The sequence below is a fragment of the Notamacropus eugenii genome, chromosome 5 (genome assembly GCF_028372415.1).
Source record: "Notamacropus eugenii isolate mMacEug1 chromosome 5, mMacEug1.pri_v2, whole genome shotgun sequence".
NCBI classification, from domain to species: Eukaryota; Metazoa; Chordata; class Mammalia; order Diprotodontia; family Macropodidae; genus Notamacropus; species Notamacropus eugenii.
Window position 1 is genome coordinate 350639823 of NC_092876.1, and position 26643 is coordinate 350666465.

Sequence of the window (26643 nt, forward strand, 5' to 3'; positions counted from 1 at the left end):
ATAATAGGTCATAAATAGAGCATCTGAAAAGATCAGATGTAGAATTGTCAACACATTATGAGTAAACTTGGACCAAACTCTTTATTCCCCTCTCTTTCCTCCTACACATATGCTGCCAAGTCTACTGGATGGAAATATTGAATAAGTGATGGACAGCTACAGTTTGCAGCTTATCCATTTTCCCCCCTCACTCTCTTCATTAAACCTCTCCCCTGTCCTTCTATTCTTCCGCTTCCACTCAATTCTAATTCCTAAGACTTCATGTAAGAAAAATTCCTTTAAATATGGTAAAAATCAATGCTTTCATACATCAATGGTTCTGTGATCTCATTCACTTAGAGTCCCTCCAAAGATACAGATGAGAGTAAATCATCCTTTATCCAGCAGAATATAGGCTCTTTGCAGTCAAGGATAATTTTATATCAGTATGCCTAAAATCTACCTCAATGCCTGGCACATTGCAGGCAATTAATAAATATGTGTTGAATTCAGTGGAACTTTTCCTATAGAAATTTGATATTCAGATGTGGTTGGACTCAGTGAGGAGCCATTCTCTGTTTCTAGATCCTCCAGATGCTAGATGTCTGCATTTTTAGTTCTCCTTTCATTGACTTATGTCCCCTTTTGTACTTTCTCTGCTACCTGCTACTTCAGTTTTCAAATTAAATCTGTGGGTTACTTCCTCAATAAAAATCTCTCTCAACCAAAGAAACCAAACATGTCTGTCTGTGTATATTAAAGAAAAAGAGAGAGAGACAGTGAAAGGAAGAGTGAGAGGTAAGGCTGCCTTGTTATAAGTAATCAAATTTTTCAACACCCCTAAGTGACACTTCTCTACCCACACATACTGTAAATTTACTGCCTTGTGGTATTAAACTCGAGTTAAAGTAATTTACGTGTAACTTCGAAGAGATGAAATGTTTGTTTTCTGAGGCAATTATTTACAACTGACTGGCCCACCAACTGTGAAAACTATTTCCCAACTTGAGAGTGAGGATAAGAGTGAGGATAATAGTGAGGAGAAGAGGGGGATGGGGAGAAGAAAGGGGAAAAGGAAAAACCATGTAGGGGAAAACAACAACAAGCTAACAACTTTAGTTTGTTGTTCATACCAAGGTATATTTCCTGGATGATACACAAAAAAGAGGACCTTTATATATTGAATTAAATTCAAGCTAACCAAATATATTTAGTAAACAGTTCCACTTACTTCAGTTCACTGAATGTTTTTGGTTCTACACCTTTGGATAGTATTCTGTTCTGTTGAAGATCAAACATAAAATGCAATGCTTTTTGTGTAATTTTCACTGTTGTTGATATGATGTCGCTGTGTTATCCTCGGCATAGAATACCTTGCAGAGACGAGAGTTTGGGCTTAACTGTAGTGAATACAGGTCAACATAACCTAACTCCCCAGATTTGACTCGGGAGCAGTCCAACTACTGTGGATTCCCAACAGACCAAGAGATATAGAAACCACTCATGCTCTTAGCTACCTCTTCCTGAGGATGAAAAAATCCTCTGTAGTGTGGGGAAAGGGAAAGAAAAGAGAGAAGTTGAGGGAGAAGAGATAAACAGGAAAGTAGGAACTACAGCCCACATGTGCACTGCTCCCTTGGATGGGATCTGTTTCTAGAGTTTCATATTTTTTGTTTTGTTTTGTTTTCTGAAATAGAAACCATGTATTAGCTAGTTTGAGTTTATCAACAATGAAATGCTTTACTTCTTCCTTTTCTTACCTTGGTCTCAGGGGCTATTCACTGCAGCTGCTTGTTTGTCAATCCCATATCTAAGCAGTCTCTTATGCTCACAGATCATAAATCACTAATTCTCCTTTACTTAGTGGCAACAAAGTCCAACAAAGAAGGAAATTCACCTGGAACTTCTTGATTATCTTAAAGAGGTAGTGGAACTTTTGGTGACAGTATTAAGCTCTTGACCAGGTCAGGGGACTGGATTCTAATCCTGTTCCTGCTTTGCTGCTTTTTTGACCTTGAAGAAATAACTTCACTTTCCTGGACCCAGGTTTCTTCAGAATACGAGTTTGTGACAGCCTGGCTTCTGAGGCCCTTCCTGTTATAAAATTCTTATTCAGGGCAGCTCAGTAGACTCACAGATATTTTGTCAGGCGATTTGCACTAATTATTTTTGTATTACTTCTAAAAGCACAAATGAGGAAATCATTTTTACTGAAGAAACAGGTATACAAACCACAAAGACAACTTACGTTTTGCAGGAATTGGGGAGTGGGGTAGGGGTGGGTGGGTATTGAACTTGATAGTCACAGATGAGATGGAACATTTCTAGCACACACTGGGTTCCATGTGGGATTGTATTGTGGAGCTAGGACTGGGCAGGTTGGATAGACTTCTGTAGTATCACAATCTGAGCACGAGGAACCATGAAAAAGCAGAAGAGTGTAAGAGGTCAGTTACTAGTTGAACAGATGCCCAAGTTCACACAAATGGTGAGGCAAAAAGATGTGGCCAGAAACCTAGTGATGGGAAGTCGTTAGAATCCATAAGGATGGAAAGAATATAGATCCTGAGGCCAAAATAGTGGTAAGCAGAGCCTGAACACCAGGCAACCCAAAGGAATGGGGTTTGACTTGTGAATTACATGTTCATAAATTTTCACAACTTCATAGAAATTATGAATGTTTTCATGTTTAATGAGCTGAGTGTACACAGGTTCTTTTAAGCTGGGTTGAAATGGGACTAGTCCTACTTGTTTTGTTACACAAGATGAGCTGTGGACAAGTCACTTGGGCTGCATCCATCTTCTGCATAGGAATCAGTTGTTTCAGGATAATGGACACTTTAAATCCTTGCATTCTTGTGCGCTGTTTAGGTCTAGAATATCAGTGGGTGAGTGGGAGTAAACCTGCAGTCTTCAGGTCACATGTGGGCCTTCTAGGTCCTTTGGAGTGGTCTTTTGACTGAGTCCAGTTTTACAGAACAAGTCCTTTTATACCCCTAGACATCAACAAGGCCAGTCAGTACTAGAATCATACACATGTGGGACTGCATATTCACATGCTTTCACGTTGACATGAAAATAACCACTGATTTGTATGACCAGAGTCAGTCATTTATAAATCAAATGGTAGGATTTGAATGAAGCTGAACATATCTCTACATGTTTTTGTTCTCTTTTTCTTTAGTTTGCGTAGAATTCTGTGTCATTTCATTTGCTATATAACTAGATGGTTACCTGTGTTTAGCTTGGTGACATGTACCAGGACCCTCGAACAGCTGGTGCAAGAGATTTCATTGTCATATATGGACAAGGTTAATGCATATTTTGTAGATGTTATAAAACCTTTTCAAGTCTCAGGATTCTTAAAATCTATTTGCAAGGCTGAATACAGATATACTTCGTTTATTTATCTATCATTCATTCATTTATTTATCTATTTACTTATTTAGTCTTACTAGTCTTTGTCTAGTATTCAATTATTCTGCTTTGGGTTAACCTTATTTGTCCCTGCAAGACATAATTAATTTGGTGAATTCTAGGTAATTTTCTTTCTTCCTTTTCACTTTCTTTACTTTTTATTTACAATATTATGCATTCCCTTTGTATATTTCCTTCCAATCACCATGGAACAGGAAGGAGGAAATCAGTTTAGGTGATCTGATAGGCTTGTCCAGGAGTGGGGAAACCTGCGGTCTTGAGGCCACATGTGACCTTCTTGGTCCTCAAGTGCAGTCTTTTGACCAAATCCAAACTTTATTGTAAAACCTGGACTCATTTAGATACTTATTAAGTATCTGCCTCAATGCCACAGGTTCCCCACCCCTACTTGTTCATGTGGCTGAGCGCATGATTTTCCACCTAAGAAGTAATGCTTCTGTCCTCCCCTCCCCTCTTCTCTTCTCCCCTCTCCTTCCCTATCCTCTCCTTCCCTCCCTTCCCATCCCCTATCCTCCTCTTCTCTTCTGTCCTCTCCTCTCCTCTCCTGTCCCTTGTCCCGTCCTCTCTCAAAACATTAAACCTACTGCACTCTGAAACTGGGACTCCCCTGGGGCCCTGCCTGAGGGCTCCTCTGGACCCTCCAAGCTTCAGAGTGATTATCAATAGTAACTGTTGCTGTTCCCCACCCAGTCTGATGCCTTTCTTTTTCTTGACCTCATTAAAGGGGCAATGCCCTCTACTTCTTAAACAGGCCTATTCAATGAATGGGCATTGCCTCACTCTAAGTGAGTGCCTGCAAAGATCTTGGCCTAAAAGGCCCAAGGTCTCCCAGTGCATCCTGGGTCATCTCCAGTCATCCTAAGGAATATCAAGTCTCTGGATTCAGATGGCTCTGGAGGAGAAGTGAGGCTGGTGACCTGCACAGCCCTCCCTCTCTCAAAACAAAGTCAAGTGCAAGTCATGTCATCATTTCTCTGATGGCATGGTCATCTTCGGCAGTGAAGGACGAACACAACGCTTTCACCTTTCCCTTGGTATTAATGGAAGCTGTCTGTGTGTTTGCTTACTTGTTTTTTAATGCTTGTCTACTTTGATCATTACTCTACAAAACCAGTCCTTGTGTTGCTTGAAGTTTTCTCCTTTGTAGGAATTTCAGCTTCGGGACGCCATTGTGAGGATGTTTCTAAGTATACTTCTGTTTCTTTCACTCTTGTGAATGTCATATTTTCCTGCTCTAGATTTATGCAGAATAAAGAAGCAACACGATTTGGCAATTGCCCAGTGGAATCTGATCAAGTTCAACATATGACCCATAAAACTGAAACATCAAAATCCCCTTTACATACGTAAAATGTGTACTAATCCTGACCATAGTTGCTAAAACCAAAAGTCAACTTTGCATCCTGAATTATCTAGATTTCCTATCTATATTGATCACAATAATTTGCAAGATTGCAAACTGTCTTCCTTACTTTGTATCATATTAACATTACAAGTAATTTCTTATTGTAGATAAATTAGTATGATTTTGTCAATAGAATAGCAATGCTTAGTTATTGTCAATTGTAATGACTTATATAGGAATTCATGCTATCATAAGTACCCTTATTAGACTGACCTGCCACTATCAATTAATCAACAAGTTTTCTTAAACATCTACTATATCCTAGGAACTGTGTCTGACAACCCAGATACAAATACAATTAATGAAATAATCATTCTTGTAAATTAATGGGTAGTGGTATTGTCCAGTCATTTTCAGTAATGTTTGACTCTCTGCGACTCCCTTTTGGGGTTTTCTTGGCAAAGATACCAGAGTGGTTTGTTATTCATTTCCTTCTCTAGCTCATTTTATAGATGAGGAAATGGAAGCTAACAGGGCTGCATAACTTGCCCAGAGTCATACAGCTTGTAATTATCTGAGACCAGATTTGAAGTCAGGAAGATGAGTCTTCCTAATTTCCAGCCCAGTGTTCTATCCTTCAGTGAGTTAAGAAGAGGGAACTAAGGACGTAATTTATGCAGATGTATACAACAAATAAAAAGAGAATGAATACAAACGACTTAAATACAAAGTAATTGGGAGAAGAAGGCATTAGTAGTTGATGGGATCATGGGAAGGTGGCATTTGAACTGAGTTTTGAAGGAAGTTCTCTGAGTCAGAAAGGAGGGAAAAATATATTCCAGATATAGGAGTAATGTCCAGTGTGACTGGAAATACAGTTTGGTTCTAGGCTGTTTCAGACTTTAAAATTTAAGTAGAAGAGTTTGTATTTTACCTTAGAGGAAATAAGAAGTCATCAGAGTTGGTGGATTAGGGGAGTTATGGCACAGTCAGAGCTGGGCTGCAGGAAAATAATGGGCTGGAGTAAGTAAGACTAGTGAGAGACTTGAGTCAAGGAGAATACTTCAGAGGCTGTTGCAATAATCAAGGCAAGAGATGATGAGGTCTTGAACTGAGATAATGGCTGTGTAAGTAAAGTGAAAGGGTTAGATGCAGAAAATATTGTAGACACAGATTCAAGATTTGGCACCTGATTAGACAGGTAGGAAGGATAAGAGAAAATGAGAAATTGAGATTAATGTCAGGCTTAAAAAGACTTAGAGATTAAAAGAATGGTGATGTGTCTGACCAAGTTTAGAAGAAGGTTGAGTTTTAGTGGAAAGATATAATGAGTTCTGTTTTGGATGTTTTGAGTCTGAGATATATCTGGGGATGTCCATTTGAAATGTTCGATAGAAAACTGTCAGAAATTCATGAAATTCCATCATTAGGGTGCCTCTCCTTTGAGTCAGATTTTTTCCTTATAATGCATGGATCTCTGGACCTATTAAGCATCAAGCTGTTAGCACTTCCAAAACTTTAGTGGGAATTTATTTATCAGATACTTTTCAAGTAAAATTCCCTTGAAAGCAGGTTTTAAAATCATTAAGAGCTTGAGTAGCACCAGTTCCGTCCTAGGAGGGGAGTCCAGGATGAGGAGGTCACAGAAAATAGATGAGAAAACAAAGCCATACTTCGTCTAAGTTTCAAGTCATCTTTCACTGAAACTAGATTGAGGAAAAAAATTTCTTTTTTGGGCTAAGAGGTAATATCCACTCTCTTACAATCACAAGGAAAGAAAAATATCTCAACCCCTAACGATAAACTGACATAATTTTTTACCCTTTCCTCAGTAATATTTTTTGGGTATTTTATTCTTATGACTATTATTTTACATTTATATAGCCCTTTCCTCCAAGGAAATTTACACCTTTCAGATGTTTGCTGAGTAGTATCATGTCCCCACTTGTCATTGCTTATCCAGGAGATACACATTTAGCTCCTTTAATCTTTTCTCATAAATAAATCACTCCATTTCTGTAATCATTTTTGTGGCTCTTCTCTGAACCCAGTCCAATTTCTCTCCACCTTTTAGGGATTGAGAGATCTGACATTGTTCAGTTGAGCCTCCCTAGACTCCTAGAGGGAAGTTTGGGATTTTTTTTTTCCCCTCCATCCTTTCATTCTGTTATAATATAATGGATATTTGTATGCAGCCTAAAATAGCATCAGCCTCTTCGCTTGCCATATCACACTGTAAACTGATATCTCATTAGTTCTCCATTATCATTTCCAGGTCTCCTTCAGCATTACTTCTCTCTGGGTTCCTTTTGTCCATTGAATTGTTTTTACCCTGAATGGATTAGTTTTCATTTTTCCAAGGTGAAACTCATTTTGTTATTTTTCCACTCCTCTCTCTAACCTCTCTGAGTCCATCTGCATGATATCTTAGGAACTTCAGTATTGCCTGCTCCAAGGCTTAACTTATAGCCTGCAAGTTTCATTAATAAATGATTTCTTCTCTCCTTTTCCTGGAGATCATTAACATAATAAAAACAACCCCTATTCTAAGTCACGAAGAAAGGTATTAAATTGATACCAGAGATGATAAAACCCCCAGCAAGGGAAACCACAGTTCCAATATTATTTTTGCACATATAGTTAGGCATTATTTCTGTTAACGATAGTATTGTCTTTGTTAGCAGCCCCCATTATTAAAATTCATTTCATTCATGAAGCTTCATAAATGAAGTTTTTGAAATTTCCTGGTTTCTTTTACTTCTTTTTATGAATATTTTGTATTTTTATTTAAGGATGAGGCAATATGACGTAATATGTATAGGGCTGGATTTGGGAGTCTGAAAGACCCAGGCTCAAGTCTTTCTCTAACACACTCTGACTGTGTGACCATGGACAAGTCACTGAATCTCTCAATGACCCAGGCTACTCTTTAAAACAATAGTCTATGTATGAAGTATTTATCTCTATCAGTGTCAATAGTTTTGACAACAGGAAGTTGCCATATTGATGACACAGCAGGTCTGGAAGGAGGGAGAGAAAGGGGGAGGGTGGAAGTAGACACACACATACATACATACAGAGGTGCACACACACACACACACACACACACACACACACACAAAATGAGGAAACACCAAAAGATAGGAAGAGACACAGAGTGATTTAAAAAAATGCAGTTTTTGTAATGTAATGTAATATTTGTTCAAATATTCAGCAAACATTTATTGAACAGGAGTGGTGTAAGAAGATGATACCATTACCTTTATGGAGAAGAGTCTAAAAATAAGAGATATATTTTTAAATATATATATAAATATATGTAAATATAGTTTTTTAAATAGAGTAAATTCTCTTAGCAAAATAAAATTTATTTTTACTTCCCCAAGAAAAAAGCCCTAGTTTATACCACCAACAAAATAATAAATCTAACCCCAATTTGTAGTGTCTGCTGATTTTTTAGGTGTAAATGTTCACACTAAAAACTTAACAATGCCTTATTTGCCAAATCTGGTTCTAGTACACCCCTGGAAATAATCCTAGGTGTGATCTTTCCATCTCCTGGATGTTAGTTTGCCAATGTTTCTCTTAAAATTTGGTAGAGTAGAATATTGAGCACATTGCAACATCTGTTGTCGCACAAGTGCAATGTGAAATGTACCTTGATCTAGGCACTAAGCTTCAGTTAATGTGAGCATTAGCTTTTGTTTTAATTAAAGCAGTTCATATTGAATTTATAGTTAATTAAACTTCCTATGTCTAACTTAATTACTATTAAGACAGGTCTCCCCTTAGCACTGGGAACAATGGGTTAGAAAGAGTAGAGCTGTAGATTTCATCACCTAGGCAGCTAGTTGGCAAGGTGGATAGAGTTCTGATCCTACAGGCATTCATCTTCTTGAGTTCAGTTCTGGTCTCAGGTACTTACTAGCTGTTTGACCTTGGGCAAATCATTTAAACCTGTTTGCCTCAGTTTTCTCATCTGTAAAATGAACTGGAAAAGAAAATGACAAACTACTCCAGTATCTTTGCAGAGACAACGCCAAAAGGGGTCAAGAAGAGTAGGACATGACCAAAAACAACTGAACAACAAAGATTCCATCTAAACATTTCAAAATATTGTGGGATTTGCTGCCTTTGAAGGTTATAGGTTCACCTTCACCATTAGTCAGTTAATAAATGTTGATTAAGTGCTATCATGTGCCAGGCACAGTTCAAAGTGTGGAAAATCTCTAAGAAATTGAAAGAAAGTTCCATGAGCATCTTTCATTTTTGTCTTTGTATCCAGGTGCCTAGTGCGGGCCCCAGCGTTTGGAAGGCAGTAAACGTGCTTGTTGTCTGTTTGATTGCTTGATTAATTTTTGCCATCTCCTTGCTGGAGCAGACAGAATAATGTGCCTTCTCTTGAAACTGTCACTTAACCTTCATTGTACTACCCCCAGTATGGTTTCTGCAAGAGTGACTCTGTTTGTATATGCACTAACTTGATAAGCCTGCAAAAGCTCTCCTGAGCTAGAGCTCCCCTTATCAGAATGAAAATCTCTTCTGAGAGTCTTCTCATCTTGCTTTTACATGGTTTCCTTCAATGAACATTGGATCAGGGGTGGCCCCCAATCCCAGCTGGGATTGTAGATAAAATCCATCAACTGTCTCTCCCCACAAGCAGAAGCTTTCACAGCCCAGATACAACAGTAGGTATCTCCACAATGGAAAAATGAGTGGGGTTTGAGTTGAAGAGATAAGAGGGAGGTTGTCTCTGGGCTCTGGAAGCAGCGACTTGTCTCACCAGCCTTTTTATAAGAAGACTTGAGGAAAGGCTTAACTCTGATCTTAGTTTTTTTTTAAGAAAGCAAGATTACAAGGGTTGTATATTTGAGGGGAGTGGTGGAGAGTAAAAGGGATAGAAGGATTTGGATGGGAGACCTCACCAGACTGTAATGGTAATTTAAGGTTAATGGGGGTAAGAGTTAAAGATCTTCTCTGCCCAATAATAGACTTCAATACCTTTTTGTAATTTCAGTTGAAACACTGAGTCAGAGGGTTCTGCCTTCCAGTTCTGAAAAGTGTATAAATATTCTGAAGTGAGGTTTTACTTTGGGCTTACTCATTAGAAGTGTTTGTCTGGCCAGATGAGAATCTGGGTATCTCAGAAGGAGCCCTCTGGTTTTAAAAAACTACATACTGATGCTTCTCTCTCTGGTAACTATTTATGTATTGCTTACGGTCAGACAGTTGGAACCCTTGTCTGTTGGTTTCTATTTCTGTTTGTATTTCTTGAAGTTCAGGATGCTGACTTATTTCCTTGAACTGAGTGAATGATATGTGTGCTTGATTAAATAAGATTGTTGACCCCTCAAAAGTTGCTTCTCCTTTTAGAAAAGCAGATCAAAGAACTTGTAGAGCAGGCCTTCCTGTGTTTGCCGATATACAGCTTCTCACCAGTTTTAAGGAAAATGGCATACACTTTAGGTAGATGGGTATAGGGGCAAATCAATCAGTATGTTGGCCTGAAGGTCAGAGGAATAGCAAAGGCCTCAAATTTTCTTCATTTCTACTTCCATTAGTGTGGAATGTGCTCCTAAGTTCCCCAACAGAAATGAAAATTTAAAGAACCAAGGATAGGAAAATTAAAGTGATAAATTTAGCAAGATTCTGGTTATGTATTGGAGAGAATGGGAAAGTATTTTCTCTCTCTTGCTTTGTCTCATCTCTGGTGGTCTAATATTGAATGCCTTCATTAGAATGAATAAATGTTTTTCTTCCTAGAAGAGAAGTTAGGAATCCTTGGCATGGGCCTATTGAATTTTGACTATGAGAATTCTCAGATCCTTGAGGTATTCTGCAAATCTCCACAAATTCCCATTTAATTATTGATGACCAACCCATGAACATCCACAACCTCCAATGTGAAACCTGTGAGTGTTGAGGGATGATTGTATAAACAGACTATATCTGTATAGATATACATATGTATATATGTATACATATATGTAGCTGATATATATGTATACATATATAGTTGATATATACACATATGTAAACTTGATATATATGTATACATATATAGTTGGTTTATGTATGATTTCATGTATTGATGCATATATGTACTTGTATGTACCCAGACTTGTGATTTCATTGATAGAAAGGGCTACTTGTTGATGGAATTCCCTCTACCAATGCAAATTGCAACTTTTTAGTCTTACAGAATTCCTAGGTACTGAGATATTAAGTGACTTTCCCAAAATCACAGTCAATATATTTCAGAGGCAAAATTTAAATCCAAGTCTCCCTGACTGTTATAGCTACTCTCCATAATTATACGCAAATAATAATTAAGGGAAAAAAATCATTTGAACTACTATAATTTCTTCTCTGTTTCTGAAGCTGTGTGTGTGTGTGTGTGTGTGTGTGTGTGTGTTTTAAATTTTTATGTCCTTTAAATTAGGGCAGGGATATCAGGGCACTTCAATTTAGAGATTTTGAAACTTTTAAGTTCTTTTCCCATAGTGAGGTCTTGTGGCTTTATGAATATTCAAATTAATTATTTATCATTCCACTAATTATCATAATCAGACTTTCACTCCCCTTCTTCAGCAGTGTTCCTAGATGCTTAGGTGAGAGGCAGAAGCAAAAGATGAGTGCGTGCTAACCCTCAACATCTTCGTTCTCTGTATTGAAACTGGAAATGTTGCCCTAGTTGCAGCTCCATAGGAACCAAGACATCTTAAACTATTCACAATCAACAAGCTCTAAATACCCTAACGGATCTGCGGGTGTTTCCTCCAAATATGTAATCTGTCTTTCTTGCCTGATGATCCTATGTAACTTACCCATGCCATCAAACAAGGTTGCTACAGTCCTTAGGACAAAAACCACATCATTATAGCCATCTTTCAGGGCAGCTTGGTGGCACAATGGATAGATGACTGGGCCTGGAAGACTCAACTTTAGGCGTCCAAATTTAGTCTCAGACACCTACTAACTGTGCAGTCCTGGGCAAGTCACTTACCTGGTTTGCCTCAGATTCCTCATCTGTAAAATGAGTTGGAAAAGGACATGGCATACCATTCCAGTATCTTTGCCAAGAAAAACTCAAATGGGGTTATGAAGAGTTGGTCGCTACTGAACAACGATAACAGATCTTGGGCAAATCAGGAGTTGCCTGCTTGGTTTGAACCCTGATAAAAGTTATAACTGCATGTATCTCTATTAAATTCATGGAAGGCTAGCATAAAATCAATGTGGGCATGCCACTGACATAGCTAAAAGAGTTCACCCTCATATCCCATGGGATCGGTAACAGCTTCCACAAGAGGCTGGAATTTACTGTCATTGTGTACTGACTCGAAGCACTCTAAAAGATCTTGTGAATTGTTTGTTTGACTAAATTTCTTAGAAAGGCTATTCAGGAGGAATAATGGAACACAGACTTCATGTTTACAAAAGAAGAATTTCACTTCAAGTGGTTTCACTTTCTTATGTGTCATTTTTAAAATTACAGATTGAGGCCAATTGTTTTTGCTTCCAACTATCTCTGAAGATAATGGAAACATAGAAAATTTGGATTCTATATATCCTCATTCATACTAACAACAACTGTTCTGTAATTTTACAATTCTATCAGTAATATTAGGTAGAGAGGAATGAGAGGGATTGGACATCAGCAGCCATAGGCTTGAGTTCCAATTCTACTACTTAATTCCTATGTGAATTTTGACCTTATTTCCCTTCCCTAGGCTACAAGTTCCTTATTTATGCAATGAGTATTTGGAAAAAAAATAATCCTTTCAACTCCTTTGATCCCCAAATATATAATACTAATTTCTCACTTGGGTCTTAATATATGTGCCTTTTCCCCCCTGTTGATCTATTAATTATGCAGATAACCCTATCAAGTCTCAACTATTCCCATTAAATTATAACCACTTATGCACACTTTAAGCTCCTTATCCCTTCATGTCTGGTATATTTATTGTTCACAAACAGTTCTCTTTTTACATGACAGTTCTAATAATTAACAAATGTACATGCAAATTAGAAAAGCAGAGTATTACCCAAATGCCAAAAAAGATTACCTGTATTGTTAATCTGCACTGCAGGTTGATTTTGTATGTTAGGACTATAATAACATTTATTAGTGTGCACTACTTTTAGTAGGGCTCATTTACTAAAAATATGTCTACATTTTTCTTTCTCAGTTTTAAGCCTGTTTACTTAAGTCCCTGGAAAATGCTGAGTCAGATCCTCCTTCATTTATGTTTCCCTTTAAGGAAGTCTCAGGCTCAGCATCCTGTGCTTTGCCATCTCAATACAGGGTGAGGAAAATTGGTAAAGGGGAATAAACCTCTCTGTTCTCTTTCATGGCAGCTGGAGGGCAGCTGGAGGGCAGGAATGGAAAAATCATTTACTAGGCATAGTGAATTACTGGTGCCTTCCCTCCATTGATTATTTCTAATTTATCCTGCATACAGTTTGCTTATTTCTAAGGTTTTGGTTTGTTGTCTCTTCTATTAGACTCACTTTTGTTTGTTATCTCCCCTATGAGTGCCTTAAGCTCAGGGGTTCTTTTGCTTTTCTCCTAGGTGCTTAGTTGAATGCCTGACACATAATAGGTACTTAATAAATGTTTATTGACTGACATAGATGTCTCTTTCTAGTCTTGAAAATACCCTGGCCACATCCTCTGAATCCATTTACTTTAAATAAGAATAATTAGTTACTGTGCAGACCTTCCAGCACAGAAAATCATTCCATTAAGTCCCTTCCATTGCCTAACCAATTCCCACCCACTCCTCCAGCTTCAAAGAAAGCTAGTTAAGCTTTGAGTTGAAAAAGAAACAATATTATCTTACATGATAGGTGTATTTCTGTATGTGTTCTTACACTTAACTCTTCTACTAGAACATAATCTCCTTGAGGGCAGGAAAAGTTGCATTAAAAATTTTTGTATGAATAGTACAATGCTTTGGCTCTATAACATTAAATAATTTTAATTTTATTAAAGAACATTGAGTCAAATCAACCCATTATTATTATTATTATTATTATTATTATTATTATTATTATTATTATTATTATTATTGTTATAACCAAGGTTGACCAAAACTGTTAAGTAAGTAAAGTTTGTATTTCCTCCCACCTTCCATACCCATTCTCACAAACAATGCCTCTTATTTAAGGACTATTTTTAATAGTTTCCTCTCCAGACCTGATCTCTCTTCCAGCCCCAGTCTTATCTCCACTCCCAACCCTACCCAAAATGGAAAATGTAATGGTATGTTGGAATTTATACTTCATCTGGGTACCAGAAATGGGAATGACCGACAATCTTGCTAAATCATAAAATCCATTAAGGCAGCAAAATTTGTGTCTCTGCCTTCCCAATAGCAGCATTCTTCACAAAGCAGGTACTTAATAAATGTTTGGTGGATTGAAGTAGCCCTTCTAGATAAAAAAGAGCCTTTTGAACACATCTCTTTCCTCTCTTTTCCCTATTTTTTTCTTTTGAGTTCCCTGAGGAAGCCATAGGCTGAGTCACCTACAGACTGATAACTTGTTCCTTGCAGCATATCATCAGTGGCACCCTACTCACTTTGTTCTCAGAAAGGATGTGCATGAAAATCCTCATTAAATTAGGAGTAAGAGAAAACAAGAATGCATATCCAAGAAAATGTTAGGGGCTTGGGATCCTCCAGCCACTTCACGATTCAATAATTGGTATTATTTCTCTCATCCCAACTGACTCCTTAGTACCCTAACATGAGCACAATAGAAAGAAATGAACCACCCAGAAAAGTAGGCAACACCAGTTCTCTGAAACTTTGTCCCTCCAAGGCTCAAGGAAGAGAAATGATTCAATTCAATTAAATAGTTATCCTGGGCATTGAACATTCAGTGATGAAAAAAATAAAGCCTCAGCCTTCATGGAGCTTAAAATCCATTTAAGGGTCAGACTTGGGGCTGTGTTGTTTTGTTTTGCTAAACTGTATTTTCTTTCCTCTTCCTTTTTTTTCCTTCTTTGTTATAAAAGAATGGTTTGGTGGGGAGGGGGAACAGTAAATTTTCAGAAATGACAGCTTTATCAAAACCAAAGATATCAATGATAGTTTAAAAAAAATTTTAAATCTTAATAGATGTTGTGTACAGGAATGATGCAAGGTTGAATTAATAAAGGCAAAGGAGTGGTTCCGATATCGTCACTGATTCAGTGGAAAAAGCACTGGACTAGGAGTTAAAGGATTATGGTTTTACGTGTAACTCTGTCTCTACGTATGTGAACCTGATTAATGCCATTTCACCTCTGAGGAGCAGTTCCCCCATCTGTATAATGGAAGGTTGGACTAGGTGACTTCTAAGTCATTCTGATCTAATGTGATTATTATTACTAAGGATAACTAATATTTATATAATACTTCACAGATATAGTAATAATAGTAATAGCAGCTAGCATTTATACAACATTATAAGATTTACAAAGCCCATTACAAATGTTATATCTCTTTATCTTTACAACTAATCTGGGAGGTAGGTGCTATTATTTTCCCAATTTTACAGATAGGGAAACTAAGGAAAACAGGGTTAAGTGACTTGCCCAGAGTCATACAGCTAATAAGTGCTTCAGACAAGCTTTGATCTCAGGTCTATCCAATTTTGAGCCATGAGCTTTGCCTTCCACATCACCTAGTGGCTCTGTCTAATGTGTTTCTATGATTACTGGAAATTAGAAATGGTCCTCTGTGTACTCCAACCACACCCAGGTGACCAGTTCTGACCTGGGAAGGCATTATTTTTGTCTAAAAAAAATTGCAGATTTAGAAAAGATCTTGTGAAAGGGAAACAACAATTGGGAATATGGAGTAAGAAAAGCACAGAAGAGAAATGTGGAAGGTGGAGAGGAGGTGGAACTAATAGTTCCTGTTCAGTCATGTCCAACTCTTTGTGATTTCTTTTGGGATTTTCTTGGAAAATTACTGGAGTGGTTTGCTATTTCCTTCCACAGCTCATTTTATAGATGAGGAACTGAGGCAAACAGGGTTAAGTGGCTTATCCAGAGTCATACAGTACTAGTGTCTGAGGTTGAATTTGAACTGGGGTCTTCCATGACTCCACTCTGCCGGACCACTCCATCCATTGAGCCACCTAGCTGCCCAGAAGGGAGTTTGTTAAGTCCCTTACATCAGGTATTGTTGCAGTCTTCTGAAATTCTAGAAATCACATCTTTCCTTGGCAATTGCATCTTGATTTATCGAGATTTGGGTGGCTTCCAAGTCCTTCTAGTGATACTGACTGTTAAAGAAAATCGTGGGTTCTCCTCTTGGCGCTGACTTCATTGAATGAAGGAAGGGGTTGAAGTTGTAAGTGAGAATGTAGCCCAAGGTGGGATTTAGTGGTTTAGGGAGAACAGGAAAGCAAAGGTTTCTTATCCCAGGAAAGTGAAAGTAGTGTGCCAATTGGTGCCAGATCTTCTGACAAGACAACTGGGGAAGATAGATTAAAGAGATTGTTAGACAAGGAGATGTCACCATTCTCCCTCACTTTGAATCTTGCCCTCTTTCAGCATCTGTGTTTCCTGCACTGTGAACTTGAAAGGGCAGCAAATGGGATAGGAGAGGCTGAAAGGCCTGATCTAACAGGCCAAGCTAAAAATAAAACCAAAATCTTTATAGGCTATGAAGAAGAAGAAGAGGCAGTTAAGAAGGGATTTAATTGACTGTAAAATCCTAAATGGTATAGATAATGCCAAGGCACTGCTGTTCTCAGGCCAAATCAGAGGAGAAGACAAGTTACAGAAAGGAAAAATAAATTCCCATCAGCTCATTGGAAAATGCTTATTCACTCAGGGGACCACAGGCACCCAGCATGACTAGTAGGAAGGAGTAGGATGCAAAGAAACCAACAGAAGGGCATCCAAGGGAAACTGAAGCCTTGTATGTTATGTCTCAGGTTTCTGAGAGCTCAGAATGAATAGACTAAGACTTAGTATTAATGAAAAGAACTGGAAGTTTTATTGACTACATCCTATTGGGATGGATGTCTACATAGATCTGGCTAAATACTCTCAAGCTGTCATAAATAATGGCACCCACGGTATCAAAGAAAACCTGGAATGGATTCTGTATTGTACTTTTTATAATGCATTCCTTTAAGGAACACAGCTGGTAATTCTTTTATCTAAGGCACACGAAAGTGTATTTTACCATGGGGATGGTAACTCAATAATAATTTCCAAAGCTTCTTGATAGCTAGCTTATTAAGAGAGATGAAGTAAGTGAATTCTTCATAGCACTTTGAGCATCAGATAAATATATACACTTATATGTATATGTATTACATACATACATATATACATACATATACATACACACATTTATGTTGTTTTAATTTTTTTAGAGTAACAGAATTTTTTAATTTAAAGAATAAAAGTCATTCAGATTTATATCTCCCAAATTCTAGTAAACCACATCTTTCTAGAGCCTTTTAATTATTGTTATTAATTTTCATTAGATAATGGGGATTTTAAAAAATAACTTATACTACTATGCTAGGCCATTCTTTGTCTCTTTTCTTACCTAACCTTAAACACTGAATAAGTGTTGCCTATGTCAAACTAAGACCTGGGAAAGACCTCAGATTAAAAAGGTCTAGGTTTCCCATTGCATTGGGGCCATCTCTAGTCATCCTGATCTATATTTTGTCACTGGACCCAGATGGCTCTGGAGGAGAAAGTGGGGCTGGTGACTATGCACAGCCCTCCCTCACTTCAATCCAATTTACTTGCAAGTCATGACATCTCCTTCCTGATGCCATGACCCTCTTCAAGAATGAAGGAAAAACATCAGCAACCTGTGTGTGCCCCATCTCCTAAATTAGATTGCAAGTTCTTTGATAGAGGGACTATATTCTCTATTTCTTTGAGATTCCAGTGCCTAAGATGTATCTTGGACATGCTAGCTCTCAATAAATGTTTGCTAATGATATGAAGTAGACAAGGAAAGAAAAGAATAATGTTTTGCCACATTTTATAATCAGTGATATTCAGAGAATTGAAGCTTTTCAGGGATATAAAGGATACTGAGAAGTCATCAAGTTTTGTTCTGCCTCCAGGCAGAATTAGACTTATACCCTATCCAATAGAAGAATGAGCTGTCCTATTCTTAAATATTTTCATAGGCAAACATTTTGCAGTCTCATATATTAGATATGTTCAGGGCCTAATAGCTCTTTGTGACAAAATTTTCCTTTCCAAAAATCCTATCTGGAAAGAAAAGCACTCTGATATAGTTATTTATCCCTTCCACATTGGGAGTTGGGGTGGGTGTGTGGAGTGGGGGTGGAAAGGTAGGGGATAGGGCGGAGAGAATGAGTGTTAGGAGCGAGTGCCCCCTGGGATCTGGAAAATCCACATAAAATTTTTTGGTCCTCCCTTCATGTCAGAGAAGTCTGAATTATTATAGTATTAAATGATAAATATGTTGGTATTATACAGCACCATACACATATTTTATGCATTTCTGTATTTCTAAACATTTCCTGTGGAATCTGATGGCCCTCAACTGTTGTCTACAACATCTGCAAAACTACCAAATAATTGCCATTTAATTTCTTATGTCACGATATATCAAAACCACGATGGGGACAGTTGCAATGTGGAAGGGATAACTGTAGTGGAGAAAGAGCTCTGGATCTTAAGTGACTTGGGATTGAATCCTGACTCTACTTCTCATGACTTATATGACCTTTGCCAAGTCCCTTTATCTCTCTGGGTCCCAGTTTCCCCATAGGTAAAATGAAGAGACTGGAGTAGATGAATTCTAGCCTCTATCTCAAAACTTATTAGCCCATGATAAAAAAGGGTTTGCTATTTCTGACTGCAAACAAAATGAAATGTATTTGAATTATAGATGTGCTATTATTGTATTTTGATACCAGATGAGGAAAAAAAAAAGACCTGGTAGAGTAGCTAATAAGTGAAACTAGAATTCAGTGTTAATTTTTTTTTCATTTATACCATCCTGCCTAGAAAGTTTCCCTCTATACTTCCTATGAACTTAGCTGCCTATCATTGCCTGGTAGATTTAGGAGGAAAGTAGTGAATTTTGATATGTAACACAGTGTTCAGAATATGGTATAACATTTTTGGGCACAAACAATACTAAGATTGTGTTTTGTTTGATTGCAAATATTTTTACAATTTTTTAAAAATTTGTAGATAAGTAGGAGGGAGGTGGAGTGAGAGATGGAATAGGCAAAAAAAAGAAGAAAATGAGAGAGAAAGAGAGAAAGAGAAGGAGGAAGGAAGGAAGAAGGAAGAAGGGGAGGAAGGAAAAAATGAAAGAAGAAAGAAAGGAGAAAGAGACAAAGAAAAGAAGGATAAAAGAGTCATTGAAGTGTTTTTTAAATACACAGAAGAAAACAGAAGATCAGAAGCAATCACAAACAAATAGGGCATTTGTGAATGTTACTTTAGATTTATTAGATTAAATTTTAAAATAAAAGTAAGCTATACATAATAATTGTTAAGAATTTCATGTACAGCATTCTTTTTTATTTTATGTATATACAAACATTATATTTTTTTAATCTTTGTTAAGTTCCAAAAAATTCTAAACACACAAAATTAACAGTAATTTAGAAAAAGTACAAATGCAAGAGGGAAATCGTCTCACAAAAGAAAAATCTAATCCAAAGTAAGGAGAAGAAAGATAAGAAAGAGTCTGTAAGGGGGCTGACTTATCTTTAGTTATTGTTATTCAGTCCTTTCAAGTCGTGTCCAACTCTTTCTGACTTTATTTGGGATTTTCTTGATAGGGACACCAGAGTAGTTTGCCATTTCCTTCTCTAGCTCATTTTACAGTTGTGGGAACTGAGGCAAACAGAATTAAGTGACACAGGGTCACACAGCTACTAAGTTTTTGAAGCTAGATTTGAACTCAGGAAGGTGAATCTTCCTGACTCTGGATCCTGCACATTTTCCACGGTGCCACCTAGCTGTTAAACTACTATGCAGTGTTTGTATAGTAGGGAAAGTTTGGATTTGGAGTCAAGAGACCTGGATTCTAGCCCAAGGTCTGACATTTTATTTCATATGGGACCTTGTGAACCAATCACTGTCTTTTGTGCCTCAGTTTTCTCAACTGCAAAATGACATAGTTCCATTACCAGGTAACAGTAGTTCCACAATTTTGGTCACAGGGAATGTTGGTGAGAATCAAATAATGTATGCAAAGCACTTTCAAAATGCTATATAAATGTTAACTATCATTATTAGAAGATCTTAATGTCACATTAAGGCTAAACTGAAGGAGCCTGACTTAATATAGAGCACAATGGAGATCCATTACAGGAATTAATTGAAGAAGGGAAAGATATCTTTGAAATACCAAGGTTTCTGGAAGCTTCAATTAAGTGACTATGACAATGGTTAATTCAGGCCAATATCATTAAACTTTTCCCATACTCAAATCTGACCATATCATCCTACTGCTGTGAAATTACCCCTGCTTCCTGATTTATTCAATCCAGCATTTTAATCTTGGCATTCAAAGTCTTCCATATCTGCTCTCATGGACATTTGGACAGCTAGGTGGTACAGTGGATAGAGCACCAGTGCAGGAGTCAGGAGGACCTGAGTTCAAATCTCACCTCAGACACTTGACCCTCACAAGCTGTGTCACCTTGGGCAAGTCACAACTCCAATTGCCTCATCCTGGGTCATCTCCAGTCATCCTGATGAATATCTGGTCACTAGATTCAGATGGTTCTGGAGGAGAAATGAGGCTGGTGACCTGCGTAGCCCTCCCCCATTCAAAACCAAGTCAAGTGCAAGTTATGTCATCATTTCTCTGATGGCATGGTCTTCTTCGGCAATGAAGGATGAACACACACCCGGTTTCATGGACATTTCCAGCCTTGTGTGCTAAAACTCTCTACTACAATATTTTTGCCACAGCAAATTTGGATAACACACCACTATACAAACATATCCCATGGTTTCCTGCCTCCTTGTCTTGTTCATAATATTTCCCATACATTCTCTGCTTGCTCAGATGCCACCTTTCTATATTACATTGTAGTTACATTCCCAGCTCTGAGTAACCTCCCCTTACCCAGAATTCTCATAGCACTTTACAACTCTCTTGCATGCTTTTGTTTTTAAAGGGACAAAAGGATGTCCAGACTCATGTTTTCAGTGACACAAGGAACTTGCATAGTATAAAAATTCTCTCATGATGAGGACTGAAGTCTATTTGATAATTTGTGCTCTTAGACAGAATTGCCAATGGTACTGAGAGATTAAATGATTTGTCCCAGGATCACACAGCTAGTATATGTCAAAAATAAAATTTGAACCTAGGCCTTGCTAATTCTATAATCAATACTCAATATACTAACCCACACTACCCTAATGATTAGCATTCATTTACTTATAATGCCTTGCACATATGTCCTATCTGCTCTATGAGATTGTAAATTCTTTGAAAACAAGTCCAAATAATGGTACAAGAGTAATTTGTGGGTGACAAAGTGCTCAGTGATGATCCCGTGAGTTATCTAAATCTTGTTTGTATTTCTTTCTCAGTATTTAGACTTATGCCTTGTATTCAGTAGGCATTCAATAAATAGATTAGTTGCTGAATTATTGAGAGGGAGAATCTGCATAATTATACTTGCCACAACATATCTGAAGCTGTTTCTTCTGAATGTGGCATTGGTATCTATGTACTACCCTAATTATTAAACCCCAAATGATGGCATTGCCATGAAGGAATAATAGAGCACAATTGATGCCAGTTAAAAAATGTGTATTGGGTCTCTCTGCTTTAATAAAACCTGCTGTGCCTTCAAAGATATTCTCACACTCATCAAGGTGAGAATTTGGCTAGTTCATAGGTTTTGGTGGGGGGGGAGGTGGCGTTTAGGGGTACTTTTTTCCTCTCCACTAATGAAGTTTATAGTTTGTGGCTTCCTGACTCCTTGTTTTGAGTTCAACAAGTTAAATTTGGGCTTGGCTTTGTTTGATACAAATTGTTAGCAGGTTCCAGAGGCAGGCAAATAGTAGGAAGGATACTGTGTTTGGAGTAATGTGAACTGAGTTTGAATACCAACTCTACCATTTGGTGATTTTAGGAAGCCACTTAAACTATCAGTTGCTAATTTTCTTCATCTGAAAATGAGAATAATGACTTCTATGATCTTTTCAAATTCAATATTAGAGACAAAGCAGAGCTCTCCATCAAGGATAAAATATTGGAAAGTTTATCCACCAGCTACAGATAAAAGCACATAGTAGGCACTTGACAGATATTTGTTGGATTTATCTCATATTTCAGAATGAATAGTGACTCTGTGTAATGTAAAATATTCATACTCAAGGAGCGTAAATGTAGAAATGATGTTTACTTGTGCCTAATGGACTAAGAATCCATTTACCAATAAAAGTAAAAGTGTCTTAATCTACAGAACCCTAACACATCTTCTAGAGAAAAATTTCAGGGAGTACCTGAATGCGCTGATATTAAGGAGGGAGTATTTCTTTCCATCTTACAACCCAGTGAAACGAGGATAGGCACTTTATTAATACAATACAATAAAATTTATTTTTATAGGAGATCATAAAGTTACTATACCAGAAGTGACCCACCATTCCTCTACTCTCAAAGGGGCTTGAGCAGTGTGTGATTCCAAAGAAGGTATAAAATCCCTCAAATGTATCTAATTATCCCCAAGTATACCACAGGGGAAAGTATTTCCCTGACCCTATCTGGTGATCAGTTTATGTGCTGCAACATATGAATTGATGGCCTTTGTGATGGAGTTATGCTCCAGTAGCCAGTATAACTCCAGAACCTGTTTATATTCCCATAAATGCCATCTTTACTTGAGCACACTTTACATATGTGAAGTTCCCAGTATCTTCTTTAGAGTTCTTCTTTTTCAGAAAATTCTTTCATTTATCAATGGTACAATATGATGTTCTTAAGAATTTTTTATTTAAAAAATAAATCTTCCTAAATTCTGCTTTTACTATGAATATCATTTCCATAGAGCAGGCACAGGGACCAAGTTTGGGAAAATTCTTTTTTGAGGGATATTGGAGAATATCATCATTTCACAAGCACCAACGTGGCTGTGCCCAATTAATGCCAAGTAGGGATGAGGATAACTATCTTCTGTAGTCCTAAGAGAGCACTATAGCTCGTTGCATTTTCTAAGTTGTTCGTGTTCTCCTTGGAGAACCACAAGAACTTAAAAGAACCAGAGCCACTGACAGAACTTAGAAAAGAAATAAGGAAGAGGATGAGTCTTCATTCTCATGTATGAATTGAAATAACTATTCTTCTTAAAGAGATTCAGCTTTTGTATTGGAGTTGGGTAAGATTTTTAATGACCTAATGACGATTCTTAAAGAGTTGGCCAATTAAACAGTGGCTGGATTTTTCAAGGGTCTTTCACACCCTACACCTTGTCCTCTTCCATTTCTTTTTCTGTACAATCTTCCAAACCCCTTTGGGATTTTATAGATAATAATAATGACAATAATAATACAGACCTTATTATGTTCCAAGTATCATACAATTATTATCTCATTTGACCTTCCCAACAACTCTGGGAGGTAAGTACTGTTATTTTCCCAATTTTAGAGATGAGGAAAACTGATGCAAATGGATTTAAGTGACTTAACAAGATCTTACAATTAATAAGCATCTGAAATCAAGGACACTGAGACTTCAGAAATAGTACATGATTCAATCAAGGTCATGTAGTAAGTTTCCAAGCCAGAATTTGAACCCATGATTTCTGACTCCAAATCTAACACTCTCTGTTCTGCAAGGTGCTAAATCGTGGTTCTAATTTTGTTCTCAACTGATTGTTTTGATGAATTGACTGATCAATTCAAACAACTCTGTAATTCCTGCCAATGACTAGTCAATTCAGTCCAAATAATAAAACTAGCTTTTGTTTGTAAGGAAAGACAAAGAGTGTGCTTCATGGAAAAGAAATGTTGGATCATGACTACAGAAGACTGATGAAGCATTCTTATCTCTTTGCAGAGAGTTGATGGACCAGAAGTACACAATGGCACCTCTGTGTTCAGACATGGTCAAAGTATTAAAATATTACATATGTACATTTATGTACAGATGCCACACATCACACACATATACATATGTATTTGTCTCTGTGTATGTATACACACATATGTCTGTGTGTATATGTACATTAACATACAGAGATACCTATATACACATATATATCATATAAAGGCTTCTATTGGGAGAGGGCAAGGTAAGTTAAAAGGTAGTAATAGAGCTGCATTTTAAAAAGAGCACCTGTATAAGATTTTTAATAAAAAAGGAGAAATGAAAACACATACAGAAAAAGATACAAAAAATGCAAATTGTTATTACCTTGTACAGTTTAATAGATTACAAGAAAAATGTAAGACAGAAGTTCACAATTTCATATACTGTCCATATTATTGTTCAATATTATATATTGAAATGCTTTTGTTTGTTAATTACTATTTGGTTAATAGTGGACATAAAAAAGAAAAATAGCCAAGGAAAGCCATCATGGTTAGGAGGTACTTATCTCAGAGTGTATGTTAGAGGAGGACACTCCTCAGTTTACTGAGGTATCTCATAAAGGCAAAAGAAAAGATCCTTCACATATTCTAGAGGGAAGGCGGGCTAGGCAAATTAATTTGTAAATGATGAAGAGAAACGATGGGAATCATCCTTAAATATTTTAGGAAGACATTAAAAGATTGAAGTTATGTGAAAGGGGTGAAATATGAGCGATTAGGTATGAGGTGGAGTAAAGAGGGGATCAATCTGACAAATGGCCAATATTAACCTATATCCAAATGTTTAGCCATAGAGTGGTTTCAGAAGGTTCCTGTCCATACTTTCGGGGCTGAGCAGTCATCTTTAATAGTTAGAGGGCAGGACTAGGAGGCAGTTGACTTGAGGTTTAAATCCTGCTTCTATTACTGAGGGCTCATGGGAGCATGAACTAGTCATTTATCATCTCAGAGCCTCAGTTTCTTCATCTGCTAAATGAAGTTAATAATGCTTGCATTGCTACTAGACAAGTTTATTTGAGAAAGGTTCTTTGCAAGTCCTAAAGTATTATATGATGATTATGAGCTATCTTTATATATTTTTTATTTTGTTTTGATTTTTTGGGAGGTAGGTTAGGAAACTCTCAGAATAGAAACTCATTCATCCAACTCAGAGAATATCTTTTACGAAGTTCATAGTCTTAAGAGAGTTGCCAGAGGTCACTGAGAAGTAAAATGTCTTGTGCAAGGTCTTGTAGATGGTATGTGTCAGAGGCAGATCCTGAAATCAGGCCTTCTTGACTCTGAAGTCAGCTGTCAATATGACCTGCTGCATCAGCATTGTGTCCTCATTATCTATGATTATTTATGCCATATTATCATTTTTCCTTTTATACAGTACAGGAATCCGAGCAATTCATACTTTGGCATCCCTGCCAGTTTCAGAGTAGATACAAGTCTGATGAAAATAGAAAAGGAGGGATAATAGTTGAGAATAGCTGCTCATCCCAATTAATAGCATTAATGTTTGCTATTTTTGTGCTTTGACGTAAAAAGGGCATCATTTGGATGTTTTTTCTTTGTTTAGTTACCCAAAGGTAGGTTTTTAATATCACTTAGGAAAACAAGGGAGAAAAAAACACCCTCCTAACATTATATTTTGTTTTGCTGAAATCTGTAAATGTTTGGAAAGTCTTCCAGATTTAAAGGACGGAAAATGTATCCATTGCAAACTGTAGAAACAGAAAAACAAAACATTGTTTGGCTTTTCCATCTTCCCTGAGGAACAGCTGCTGATTTCGCTCTAATTTTAGCTGCTATTGCTCTGAGCTAAACTTTCCATTTTTATTAAAAAAAAAAAAAAAAGGAGGGGGAAAGTATGAGTCTGGAGGATTACAAGCTCCTGTGCTTTTGATTTTTAATAAAAAGCGAGCATTTACCTCTGAACAGTAGCAGCAAGAGAGGGAATTAAACCTGAGGCTAGCAAGCTGACCTTTCCAGGGGTACAGATCCAGAGGGAGATGAGGGAGAATTTAACAAACATTACTTCTCTCTCCCATGCACACACATCTACTTAAAAAAAAAAAAAAAAAGAGGCCCAGTGTTTTATTTTGTTTTTTTTTTAGTGGCAGGAGTAAATTCATTATTTTTCTTTTAAAATCATTACTCATTCATTCTTGTTTGTACTGCCTAGAGGTGATGCAGTTCTCCCAAAGTGGCATGTTGGATTGCCCGATTCTATTTCCATATGTAATCTGGAAATGTGAGACTGAGTATTCAGGGTAACTTGTCAAAAGAGAAATATTGTAACTGGCTCTTTACAGGACCAAACTGATTGGGGAATGTGGGAGAACACTAGCTAAGAGAAGCAGTATTTGGCTAACCAACTACTCCTCAGCAACTGAGCCTGATTTAGAGTCAAATAGGAAGGAAAATTCTCTTTTTCAGACCTATTTGCTTTTTCTCTTTAAAGTGAAAAAAGGAACCATAGTCTCCAGAGGGTGAAGGGGACTGATCTGACCAACCTATAACAGGCTGATTTAAATAAAGATTTTTTTTTTTTGCCTTTAGTAGCAATAGGGGGCAGTTATATGGAGCTTTATTGGGAGTGTGGAGTAGTGGATAGAAAACTGACCTCTGCCTCTTACATGTATTTGCCTCATGAACCTCAGAAGTTATCTAACCTCTGGGTGCCTCAGGAAAATTTCTAAAATTGTAAAATATAGAGCAAGTATATATTAGTGGAAGAAATCTTAATCACAGACCTAGACTGTGTATAATGTGTGAAACAATATATAAGCCTTAAGAAATGCATATATAT

General features: G+C 37.2%; 1 protein-coding gene across 2 annotated transcripts in view; it reads left to right on the forward strand.

The window, feature by feature from the left end:
• Nucleotides 1-26643, forward strand: part of LSAMP (limbic system associated membrane protein) — an 823632-nt gene that overhangs the window by 117222 nt on the left and 679767 nt on the right. The gene's annotated exons all lie outside the window — the stretch shown is intronic.